Below are 12,486 nucleotides of genomic sequence, written 5' to 3'. Positions count from 1 at the left end.
TGCTTCCAAGTCACAGGCGGGCCACTAATCCATTGCCATCTACCCACAGCTGCTTTGGACCTGCTAAATGTTCCCAGCATTGACTGTTTCTGATTGTGTACATTCATTACAGGAGTTCCTTTTTACTGACAACCCAAAACTTGTCTCTAGGGAAGCTCCAGACACATCTTTTCTTTGAGCTTTAAAGTCGGCTGTTTGCAGACTAGTAACTCTGCGTCATGGCTTTCATTCTCCGCGCCCCCCTCCCAACATCACCAGCACCATCCACCATCTCTCCCCCGCCTTCGCCTGAGCTGTTTCCCTCCCTCTCTCCCTCCTTGGATCGCCTTTCCCCTCCCCTCAAATTCCCGCCCGCACCCCACCCCTCTCTCTGTCAAATCTTATTCCCTTCCTCTGGGACCTGTCTTCTCCCCAGGCTGCCGCTGACACCGGGCTCGGGGACTCTCGGGCCGGCCAGGGCTCTTTAACCGGCTCCATTCACAGGAAAAGTGACTTCAGTTTCCACAATAACATCCGCGCTCTCCTTACCCCCAAAACTGAAATTCAGGTCAACGTGAACGCAACGTGAACGTGAAAGTGAAGATTGCGGACTGCGGTTTCCGCTCCTGCTGTTTGAAATAAATCACTATATGTGTGCACAGTGAGCAGAAAGAAATTGCTGTTGTTTGTAAACAGTTCTCACTGAACTCACTGTCATTCTGCTTTAACAGGACGAGTTTGAATCTCTTGATATATTGGAAAAATAATAATGCGTGAATGTAGCTTACATAATAAAATATTAACACCGCGCTCTCATCCAGTAACTGAATGAAGCGGATGTATAAACGGCGGCGGTTGTGGGTTTAAACCCCATGATGAACAGTTTGTTGAATTCTCTCAAGGTCTGGTTGATGATCAATGTTCCGTCTAACTGTCTGTTCTGGTGAAGATCAGCAGCACCATCCGCCTCGTCGGCTTGAGGCTGCGCCTCGCCAATCATGTGGAATTAAATCAATTCGAATTGTCAGTTGGCATTTCAAAACATATTAGAATAGTCATTACTTCGACAATGGCTTAATGTTTAAGGCGTCTGGGTGATGGTCATGTTGATGCGATCCAATGATTGGATCTTCCGGTTATTCCGCGATGTTTTATTTACAATGTGACGAAACATGTTGCACATGGCCTTGCAGTGTTTCACATCAGCCCATTCATAAAAATCCGTGACCTGATGTGATGGAAATGTAATTTACCGACAGAAACAACATTTTCAACAAGTGGCGAGTGATGTAGTTGAAGAGTTGGTTTTAATTTTCCACAATTCTCTAGATTCGGGGAAGGCTACATTAAGTTGTAAAATAGTTAATTTAACACCTGTATTCAAAAAGGCCGGAAGGCAGAAAGCAGGAAACAATATGCCAGTTAGCTTAACATCCATCGTAGGGAAATTTTTAGAAGCTATTATTAAAGGATTTATAACAGGGCAGTTAGATGAATTCAAGGCAATCAGCAGGGTCAACATGGTTTTGGGAAAAGGGGAATCATTTTTAACCAGTTTGTTGGACTTCTTTGCCGTGAATAAATGGAAATATTGGATGTACTATATTTAGATTTTCAGATGACATTTGGGTCAGCGGCATTGTGGAGGCTAATGGCTGACTGGGTGACCATTTTAGGGAACATTGTTGCTCAGTCCCGAAGCATGACCCCGCCTTCCGGACACTTGCCATTTCAAATCACCATCTTGCTCTGAGGCTCACATTTCCGCTGTGGCCTGCTGCAATGCTCCAGTGAACCACAACGCAAATGGAAGGAACAGCATCTCATCTACTGGCAAGAACTCAATGTTAAGTCTTAGAAGGCTGTAAATTGCCTTACCAGTAGATGAGGTTCTTTCTTTATAAAGTGACTGTGGGAGGACTAGAACCTGCAATTTTCTGATAGCAACATTACACGCACTGAAGTCAGACGCCTTATCCATTAAACCACGCGGTCATTACACGGCCTGCCGATACTGATCCCATGTGAATAAATATGTGGTTGTATTTGTTGCATAAATTCCAGAAATTAGTCCACGGAGCATTTAAACCACTCCTTGAAGAAAGTCCTTCTTTCCATTTAACGAGTAATTTGATCGAATTTTCCGTCATGTTAAGGCGATAGCATCAGAGAGCGAAACTATTTCCGATGGCTGGGAATCCAGGAATCGTGCACCAAAATGAAACCAAAATGTTGCAGGTGCTGGAAACTTGAAATAAGAACTTCTGCAAAAGCTCAGCAAGCCAGGCAGCATCTGTGGAGACAGGAACGTTTCGGCTCCGCTTGACCCTTCTCCAGAGCTGAAGAGAGGTAGAAATGTGATGGATTTTATACTGTGGAAGGGAGCGGGTGGAGCAGGTGGAGCAAAACAGAAGGTCAGGGATAGTAGGGACCTCAGCAGAGACTTGACAAGGATATCATGGTCACAAGACAAGGGGAGTGTTAAAGGTAGTGTTAAAGACTATAGTAAATGCTAATATGGGGCATAAAGGTAAGATTACAGAACGTGTTAACAGCAGAACAAGGGTCAGCGCTCTCCGAAGGCAAATATGGGAACAAGTAATAGATGACCATGTAGAAGGAGGGCGATAGTTAGCATGGTTTCCTTCGGGGAAAGTTGTCTTACTAATTTAATCGATTTTTTTGAGGAATAAGCAAGGAGGATTGATTAGGGTAGTGTAGCAGATGCTGTCTACGGAGAATTTAGTGAGGCATTTAACAAGGCCTCACATGACAGACTGATCTGAAAGGTAAAGGGCATCGGAGACAAGGGGAATGTGGCGAGTTGGATCCAAAATTGGCTCAGCGACAGGAAACAAAGTGTAATGGTCGATGGTGATTTTGAATGGAAGGCGGTTCCCAGTGGCGTTCCACGGGGCTCAGTTTTGGGTCCCTTGCCGCCGGTTGTATGTTTTTATTGCTTTATTCAATTACAGAATGGGGGTGTCGCTCTGTAGCCCAACATTTATTGCACATCCCTAATGTCCCTCGAGAAGGCTGTGGTGAGCTGCCTTCTTGAACAGCTGCAGTCCATGTGGTGTCGGTACACCCACATTACTGTTCGGTAGGGAGTTCCAGGATTTTGACCGTGCAGCAGTGAAGGAAATGTGGGAGGCATGATTGGAAAATTTGCAGATGACAGAAAACTTGGTCGTGTGATTAATAGTGAAGAGGAAAGCTGTTGTCTCCAGAATGATATCAATAGTTTGGTTGAGTGGGTGGCAAAATGGCAAATGGAATTGAATCCAGAAAAGTGTGAGGCAATGTACTTGAGGAGGGTAAACAAATCTAGAGAATACACAATAAACGGGAGGATATGGAGAGGATAGAGGAAATGAGAGACCTTGGAGCGCTTGTCCACGGCTCCCTGAAGTTGGTAGGACATGTGGATACGATGGTCGAGAAAGCTTATGGAATGCATTACTTTATTGAACAAAGTATCGAATACAAAAGCAAGGGTGTAATGCTGGAACTGTATTAAACGCTGGTTAGGCTGCAGCTGGAATTTTGTGTACAGTTGTGTTTGTCACATTACAGGAAGGACACAATTGCTCTGGAGAGAGGGCAGAGGAGATTTACAAGAATGTTCCCAGGGCTTTAAAGGTGCAGCTACGAGGAAAGATTGGATAGGCTTAGGTTCCTTCCCTTGGAACTCTGGAGGCGGAGGGCGTGACATAATTGAGTTTACAAGATTATGAGGACCGAGATAGCGTAGCCAGGAAAGACCTGTTTGCCGTAGCAGAGAAATCAGTTACCAGGGGACACAAATTTAAGGTGATTGGGAGAAGGATGAGAGGGGACATGAGGTTCCAGTTCTTCACACAGAGGGCGGTGGATGTTTGGAATTCGCTGCCTGGTTTGGTGGTGGAGGAAGAAACCCTCAGCTCATTTCAAAGGCACCTGGATCTGCACCTAGAGTGCTGCAACCTGCATAGCTGTGTGCTGGAAGGTGGGATTGGAATGGGCGGCTAGATTTTATGTATTTCTTTTTCAGCCGCCGCAGACACAATGGGCTGAAAGGCCGCCTTCTGTGCCGTAAACTTTTAATGGTTTTAAGAGACCAGGAAGATAATGATTTCCACAGAATTCATCTTCACAGACCAGCAGAGATCATCTATACACCATAGCAAACACTTTTACACAGCCGGGAACATATTTGCACAAGAGGGAAGCATTTTATACAGCCACAGTGAAGGTCTGTCACCTTTCCCCGACAGAGAGAACAGTTGTACAGCAGAGAGCACAGTTACACAACAGGAAATCATTTATAAAAAGGGCCGATCTTTATGCAACAGCAAACACCTTTTTTCATAAATGATCAGTATCTCCATCTCAGCATCTTCCTGGTTTGACAGGGACTTTTTTTTCTGCCTGACATTGTGTGTGTCCTGGTCGTGTCTTACTGCTTCTCTGTGTGTCTTTCGCTCTGTGCTCTGTTCGCGGTGGTGTGAAGTGGGGTTGTGTAGCCAGGCTGAGCTCCCCAACAGATGTCCTTTAAAAAAAATGAACAAGTGAACCGTTACCTCGCCACCAGACAGCATTAATAGGCAGTCGGGGGCGGCTGCTTGTGAGTGGCGCAGCGGAAGCGCGCTGGGCCCATCACACAGATGGGAAAGAAGGATTGGGCTGCGATCCAAAATCTGGTTACTTTTTTTTGCAATAACTTTGTTTCAGCCTCTTACTTCCAGTAAACGCTTCAATCTGTAACCAACCACTCAAATTGCTTTCATTCGCACACGGACGCAAGCAATAAATATTGCAAAAATACACCTTTCTCCTTTCCCTCAGGCCATCCTTACACCAGCCGCGGATTTCTCCTTTATTTCAGGCCAATGTCCGAATGGACTTCTCTCGTTGCATCAGTATCTGAACAGCAGAAAGAAAAGAAAAACAATCACTTAATAGAAAAAAAAACCGTGAACTAAAGAGCAGATGGTTGGTGCAAGGAGCGCAGGAAATACAGCAACTCGCGGGCAGCCTCGGAATGTGTGGGTTCTTCAGTGCAGTCAGGACCATTTACAGCCCAAGCACCCAAGGACCTACCCCACTGAGAGCTTAGAATGGAGTGGCGCTTATCAAGGACAGAGATGAAATCCGGCTCATTGGAAGGAGCCCTTCTCCGATTTCCTCAACCGAGACTCAGACCTCGACATGAGTGCCCTCGACCACATTCCACAGCATGCTACCCGCCACCAGCTCAGCACAATCCCAGCCCGACATGAGGTTGAAAAGGCCATCCCACAGCTAAGAACCACCAAGGCCGCCGGCGCAGGCGAAATCCCCGCCGAAATGCTAAAATAGTGTGGAGAAGTTCTCTTAAAGCAAATACATGACCTCATTTCCCTCATCTGGAAGAAGGGCAATGCCAGGCTATCCCTGAGATGCCTAATTGTGAACATCTTCATAAAAGGAGATCAGACTGACTGCGGTAAGTCAGTCTGATCTCCACAGGGAAAGTCGTTACAAGAGTCCTCCTCAATTGCCTACTCTCCATGGCTGACGATCTCCTACCAGAGACACAATGCGGATTCTGTCGATCAAGCGGCACAGTGGAAATGATCTTCACAGGAAGACAAGCCCAAGAAAATGCAGCGAGCAGCAGAAACCTCTATTCATGTCCTTCTTTGGCCCCACAAAGGCCTTTGACTCTATCAACTGGGATGGACTGTGGAGCATCCTCCACAAATTTGACTGGCCGCAGAAATTAGTCACCATCCTCTGCCTGCTGCAGGATGACATGGAGGCCGTGATCCTTACCAAGGGATCTGCTGCAGACCCACACTAGGGCAAACTATGGTCCGCATGTTTGAGTCATCGCACCGATGCTCTTTTCCACCTTCCTCGATGCAACACCCCACCCCATCTCCATGAAGCTCCCCGTCGGGGTGGAGCTACTCTACAGGACGAGCAGGAAACAGCTCAACCTACGTCACCTCCATTCCAGAACCGAGATCACCCCAGCCTCTGTCATCGAACTGCAGCGCGCTGACGACACTTGTGTCTGCGCAAACTCAGAGCCAGAGCTCCAAACTATAATTGACACATTCACGGAGGCGTGTGATAGGATGAGCTTTAGGCTAAACATGTGGAAGGTAAAGGTCCTCAGCTAGACAGCCCCCGCTGCACATACTGCAACCCGCACCCCACACCCCACCCCCCTCACCGCGCCCCCAGGACTATCTAGATCCATGGTGAAATATTGGACCTTAGGCCTTGGGCGCCTCTGATCAGCGAGGGCAGATCTCGAAAATGAAACCAAACATCGCCTCCATTTTGCCAGCGCAGCCTTGGGCTGACTGTTTAAAAGAGTGTTTGATGGCAAGGACCTCAAACCCGGCCCCCAGCTCCTGGTCTACAGCGCTGCAGTGCTACCTGCTCCCTGTATGCTTCAGAGACATGGACAACGTACAGCAGACACCTTAAATCACTGGAGAAATATCACCAGCGGCGCCTCCACAAAATTCTGCAAATTCAATGGCAGGAGAGGTGCTCCAATATCAGTGTCTCCTCTCAGACCAACATCCCCAGTATCGAGGCACTGGTTATGGTTAATCAGCCACGTTGGCCGGGACACATCATCCGCATTCCTGACACAAAACTCCCAAAACAAGCTCTCTACTCCGAGCTTCGTCACGGCAAGCGGTTCCCAGGAGGGCAGAGGAAACGTTTCAGTGACGTCCTCAAAGCCTCCCTGATAAAATGCAACATCCCCACCGATTTGTGGGAATCTCTTGCTCGAGGCGCCCAAACTGGAGAAGAAACATCCTCGAAGGTGCCAACCATTTGGAACGTCTCCGACAGGCCCAGGTGGAGGCCAAGCGCAAACAGCGGAAGGAGCGGAGCAAAATCCGAGCATCCCACCCACCCGCCTCCTCAAACACTACCTGCCCCAACCTGTGGCAGAGTGTGCGGAGCCAGCATTGGGCTCTTTACTCACCTCAGAACCCGCACCACGGAGTGGAAGGTAGTCACGAGGTGCTGTTTAAGACAGGAGGCTAAATGCTTCTGTGAGTGTCTCTGGGTGATGAGCTGATGGTTGCTCGGAGCTCTCGGCTTTTACTCATTGATTTCACAGGAGTTGATTCAGTTTTGATGTTGATTGGTTCTCTGGTGTTGATTCCTCGTATTTTTCGCCCGATTTTCTGTCCAATGAAGCTCTCTCAGCAGAATTCTCAGTAACGCCTTGTCTTTTCCTCACAGCGTTTCAATCACGATGTTTTTTGAACTATATTATTAAAGGCTTGCAGCAGCCAGCTTCCAGGAACAGCAATGTGATGAAGGCAGGAGAATCTGTTTTGAAGTGGTGTTAATTGAGGGACAAATGTTGGCTCCGACACGATGGAATAACTCCCGTGCCACTGTCCGAAATTGTGCCATGGGAATTTTACATGTGAAGGCAGATGGCACCTCAGTTTGCCATAGCATCTCAAAACTGGCCAGTGTAACAGTGAAACTTTGGCTCAGCGCGGCACTGAAGTGTCAGCCGGACTTTCTGCTCAGAATTCTGGAGAGATTTTGAACTCACAACCCTCTGCCTGTAAAAACTTGAGAGCAACTGACTGAATCATAGTTCACAGAATAGGGCAAAGTACTCTGAGAGCAGAAGCAACACTAGATTGTTATTTGGAGAGGTGTTACAGGGAATGAGAGATTAACACTCACAGTTGAAAGAGGTGGACTTTTTAGCAGGGCAGGGGGAGAAAGATTGCAGGAATTTCGATTCGAGTGTCGAAATCAGAAAACGTTAGCTTTGTTTTAAAGATTGGATGTGATAAGGCGTCAGGGGCTAAGAGATATTAATGATAAAAACTCTTATCAGTCGGATCTACATAGGGAGGAAGTGATGATTTCTGATTCCCACATTTGCCCCAGGAATGGAGCAGACAGGATTACAACATTGAGAAGTTCATCGAAATAAGGAGGGAGACTCTTCAATCGACTGTCTCTGAAGACAATGGGCAACATCTGCTGTGGTGTGTGAGCATTATTCTGAGGTATGTCTACATCACATCTCCACCGACTGGAAGAGGTTATGTTTTATTATCAGTGGCCACGTGAGTTAGTAATGGCAGAACGAGCAGTTTCTCAGTGTTTACAATTCCTTGACCTTCACGAAGAGGTAAATTGTTTACCATGATGTACTGTAACACCCACAGAGGGGTAACAAGGATATATGACACTATCCAGTAATAAACCACATTTAAAACCAAGATCCCATCTTCCCCACCCTTAGGGATGTGAACAATCCAACCAGGCTATTTACAACAGGAGAAGAGGAGTTTTACCCGGAGTCCTGGGATCAATAATAATCCCTCATCCAGGTTCACTGAAACAGGTTATCCAAATATTGATCAGGTTAGCGCCTGTAGGATCATGCTGTGCACATTCAAGCACGAATCTCAATTACCAAAACCCCCCATCAACCCCCTTGCCCAAAATACCCACCCATTGACTGTGAGGTTTTGGATCTTTCTGCGGTTGCAAAATGTGCTGACGAAATGCAAGTTCCTCCTCATTCCCGCCCTCCCTGCAGCTCCCTCCCTCTTTTCCTCCGTCGCTCTCTTCCTCGTTCTGACAGGTGCTGTCCCCCACAACAACTCCCCTTTTCTCCCGCGTTTGCATTCCTCCCGTCGCCAACCCTTCAGTCCCTTCAAACCCGCAATAACCTTCCTTCTCTCTAATCTAATTCCTTTTCCCTGGGATCTGTCCTCTCCCCAGGCTCCCTCTGACCCCGGGCTCGGGGACTCTTAGGCCGGCCCTGGCTCTTTAGCCGGCTCCATTCACAGGAAAAGTGATTTCAGTTTCCACAAAAACATTCGCTCTCTCTAAAATCCCAAAGCTGAAATTCAGGCTGCTGGTTAATGTGAAGAGGCGGGTGTCGGGCTACGGTTTCCGCTCCTGCTGTTTAATGCAGGTCGCTATAACTGGATGCCGTGAGCAGAATGAAATTGCTGCTGTTTTTAAACATTTGTTTTAACTGAACTCACTGTCGCTCTGCTTTAAAAGGACGAGTTTCAATCTCCTGATTTATAGATAAAATAAAGTCGGGTGATTATAGCTTCCACAACCAACTCTAGCCAACGGAATTAAGCAGCTGTATGGACGGAAGCGGCTGTGGGTTTAAACCCCATGATGGACACTTTGTGTCTTCCTTCTCATGCTGGGTAACAGAGCAATTGCAAAAACAGTAGATACCCCACATCGCTGAAACATTGTTCCAATGTAAAATTGTGCAAAATGAAAACTGAGCCGGAAAATCGGAAGAGATGACTTACACCCTGGTTCTGAAATTCAATATTTCGCCAGAATCCAGACACAAGGAAATTTGTGCCCAGACAAGAGCTTCAGGTACCGTGAAGAGCCATGAGCCTGACGTGATTTGAACACGCAACCTTCTGATCTGGAGTCAGACGCGCTACCGTTGCGCCACAAGCCCAGCTATAAGAAGCCGGTGTTGCTTGTCCGAGATTCACTTCCTTAGACCTTGATCATATTCAGTGCATTGAAAATCAAACAGCGATCATGAAAGGGAACATGATTTTCCCTCCCTTCCTCGTGGCCTTCTTTGCTTTCTGTGGATTTACATCACAAGGACGACTAACAGGAAAAGCAAAGAACGAGAGAGCAAACGCACAACAATAAGCCGTGGGAGAAGTTTATTTTCAAATTTCATAAATAGTTTAAATGAGTGAGAAATACTTTGGCAGTTGGATTCACAATGAACCATAATCTGATTGAGGCCACGAAAGCACGAGTTTCGTTTCGTTTTGTTTTTAATTGGTGAGATGTTGCAAACGATGGAGGAGCAGAGGCCCAAATTATACAACTGAAAATTAGCGGACAGGGAGAAAGAAGTAACGATGCAGGATTTCAAGGAATCTCATACTGCAGAAGTGGCCCTTCAGCACATCGAGTCTGCACCGAGACGTGAGAAACACGTGACCGACCTACCTAATCCTATTTACCAGCACTTGGCCCACAGCCGTGACCGTTAATAAAGTGACGACGAAGGTGGGATTCGAACCCACGCGTGCAAAGCACAATGGATTAGCAGTCCATCGCCTTAACCTCTCGGCCACCTCGTCACGGAACTTCGATTTATTAAACCTCCTTCTATGCTTTTTGCATTCATGATCTGTTGAAATAAATGATCCTCTTTCGTACAGGTCCTGAATATTCGGCCAGGTGTCTAAAGATGGAAATGTATTTTCTGTCAATAAAATGCATTTCCACCACATCAGATCAGATGATGTTGTAAATGGGCTGATGTGAATCGTTTCAACACTTCAACATAATATCCAACATGTTTCTACACAGTGTGAAAACCCATCGCGGAAAGACCGGAACATACAAGCATTTGGTAGCAAGAAGAAACCCTTCCCAGCTCACTGTCAGTGCCCGATCACAGCTAAAGTGTGGTAAATGAAAATAAGTCTTTGGAGATCCCAGCTCTGCTTGGCCTTTCAGTCAAGATTTTCACCGAGTTCAATCAGCCTCCCACCTGAATCCAGAAGTAGACAGTTCCCTTATTTGATGTATTCGGAGAATTTCAGAGTCCCCTAACACGGAGAAACGTTCTTTAAACCCTGTGTTCATTTCATCACGTGTGTTGAGGTGATGCATTCTCTGCAATGACTTCCCGGGTGTTCAAACTTGGTCCTGATTTCCGGAACTGCCACCACCTCGAGCGCGAAAAAATACGGTATTAAAATGCTTGCTGGGCTCGTCCTGGAAATGAAAGTGGGACCTCTTGCATACGAACTCATTGAAAAGCCCAAAGCGAGAATCGAAACCCAAGAACAACCAGCCACCTGCACGATAAACTGCTCTCAATGGATCCTTTCATTGCCACCCACAGTGTATCAACCAAAAGCGAATTCCTGTTAATGCTGGAAATCTTTTAGAATGTATTGGAACCCCCGGGCTCGACTCCAACCAGTGGAGAGTTTCCCCCCTCATTTCTATTGACTTCAGTTTTGCGAGTGTTCCTTGATGCCACACTCGGTCAAAAGCTTCTTTGGACTCAAGTGCAGTCACTTGCACCTCAGGTATTAAGTTCAGCTGCTTCCTCCATGTTTGGACCAAGGCTGCAATGAGGTCAGGAGCTGAGTGGCCCTGGCAGATACCAAACTGAGCTTCAGTGAGCAGGTTATTGCTGAGTAAGTGCCACTTGATCGCGCTGTCGAAGAAATTTCCACCCACTTTCTCGATGAACGAGGGGAGCCTGATCGGGCGGTTTTCGCCGGTTGGGTTTTCCTGTTTTTTGTGGACAAGACAGACCTGAGCAATTCTCCTCATTGTCGGGTAGATGCCAGTACTGGAACAGCTTGGCGAGGAGCAAGGCTATTTCTGGAGCACAGATTTTCAGTACTGCTGCAGAAATGGTGTCAGGGCCCAAAGCCTTTGCAGTTCCCCGTGCCTTCAACCATTTGTTGATTTCACTTGGAGTGAATGGAGCTGGCTGAAGACTGAGATCTGTGATGCATTTCCCCAGCTTTGTGCAAAAGCGGAACTGAGGGAATCACATTTGTGGCTCCATGAAACTCACCTGCTAAACAGTGAAAGATGACAGTGTTTATCACAAGTGGGTCCCATTAATTCAGAAACAGGTTTGCTGCAAAAGTAGCCATGACCATGTGCGATACATAGTTTTCTTAACTGCAATTAGATGTGCTCCCGCTGTGACACTTACATACGCGTGAGTTGAGAAGGTTTAGGCGCTATCTGGTTGAGGTAATTGAGATGATTAATAGGTTTTAATGTGGAGAAACAATTTCCTCTTTTGAGGGAATACAGAACAAATGTACTGAACAAATGTACAGAACAAACAAACCTTAAACTTAGAGTTAAGACATTTAACGGTGACGTCAGCAAACAATTCACTCAAAGGATGAAGAAAGCTGTTTGTAGGACAATTCCAGTGTAGCGATTGGCCGAGAGCTTATGGCAATGAACTGATGCTTAGTTGGGCTTTGGACCCCCTCTTTGTCAAGAAAAAAATCGAAATCTGGAGGGACTGAAACGAGGTGATGGCTGTCCTTTGTCATTATGCGGTCGTGTTCTCTAATAGAAGCGGAGGACCGTCGGTGACTGTAAAACTGGTACCCTGGTCGCTGTTTAAATTCTGGCTCGAAGCATCGCTTCTGTCAGCTGAAATAGTTCGGTTGGTCGAGCGTTAAACTGATGTCTAAAAATCACTTGTTCAATACTGTGTTCCGGCAAAGAGTTGCAAGTCGACTCGCCTGAGCATCTCCGGTTTCGTGTTTCCCGGTCGCTGATTGAGGGTGCCTGTCTCTTTTGGGGAGACGCAGTCCCATTTCTGAGGGCAGCGGATACTTGCCCTCCCCGCTTGCGCGTGTCCAGCTCTGTGCCCGCTGGTCCACGTTACTGGAATAAAGATCGGTTTAACTTCTAATAAGATATGAAAAAGCGCTGGTCAACTCATCCCCCATTAAAGTAACATAACCG

General features: G+C 46.8%; 2 non-coding genes across 2 annotated transcripts; both read right to left on the bottom strand.

Annotated features, from left to right (window-relative positions):
* Positions 1-9,382: 9,382 nt before the first annotated feature.
* trnaw-cca (transfer RNA tryptophan (anticodon CCA)) lies at positions 9,383-9,454 on the bottom strand. Its single transcript has one exon. It is a non-coding gene; the product is annotated as a tRNA-Trp (tRNA).
* Positions 9,455-10,021: 567 nt separating this feature from the next.
* trnas-gcu (transfer RNA serine (anticodon GCU)) lies at positions 10,022-10,103 on the bottom strand. The gene has a single exon. It is a non-coding gene; the product is annotated as a tRNA-Ser (tRNA).
* Positions 10,104-12,486: the final 2,383 nt, after the last annotated feature.

This window comes from Cetorhinus maximus, chromosome 31, assembly GCF_964194155.1.
Source record: "Cetorhinus maximus chromosome 31, sCetMax3.hap1.1, whole genome shotgun sequence".
In the NCBI taxonomy this organism is placed as follows: Eukaryota; Metazoa; Chordata; class Chondrichthyes; order Lamniformes; family Cetorhinidae; genus Cetorhinus; species Cetorhinus maximus.
Note: the sequence above shows the minus strand (reverse complement) of the source record. Positions and strands in the feature narration are given on the sequence as shown.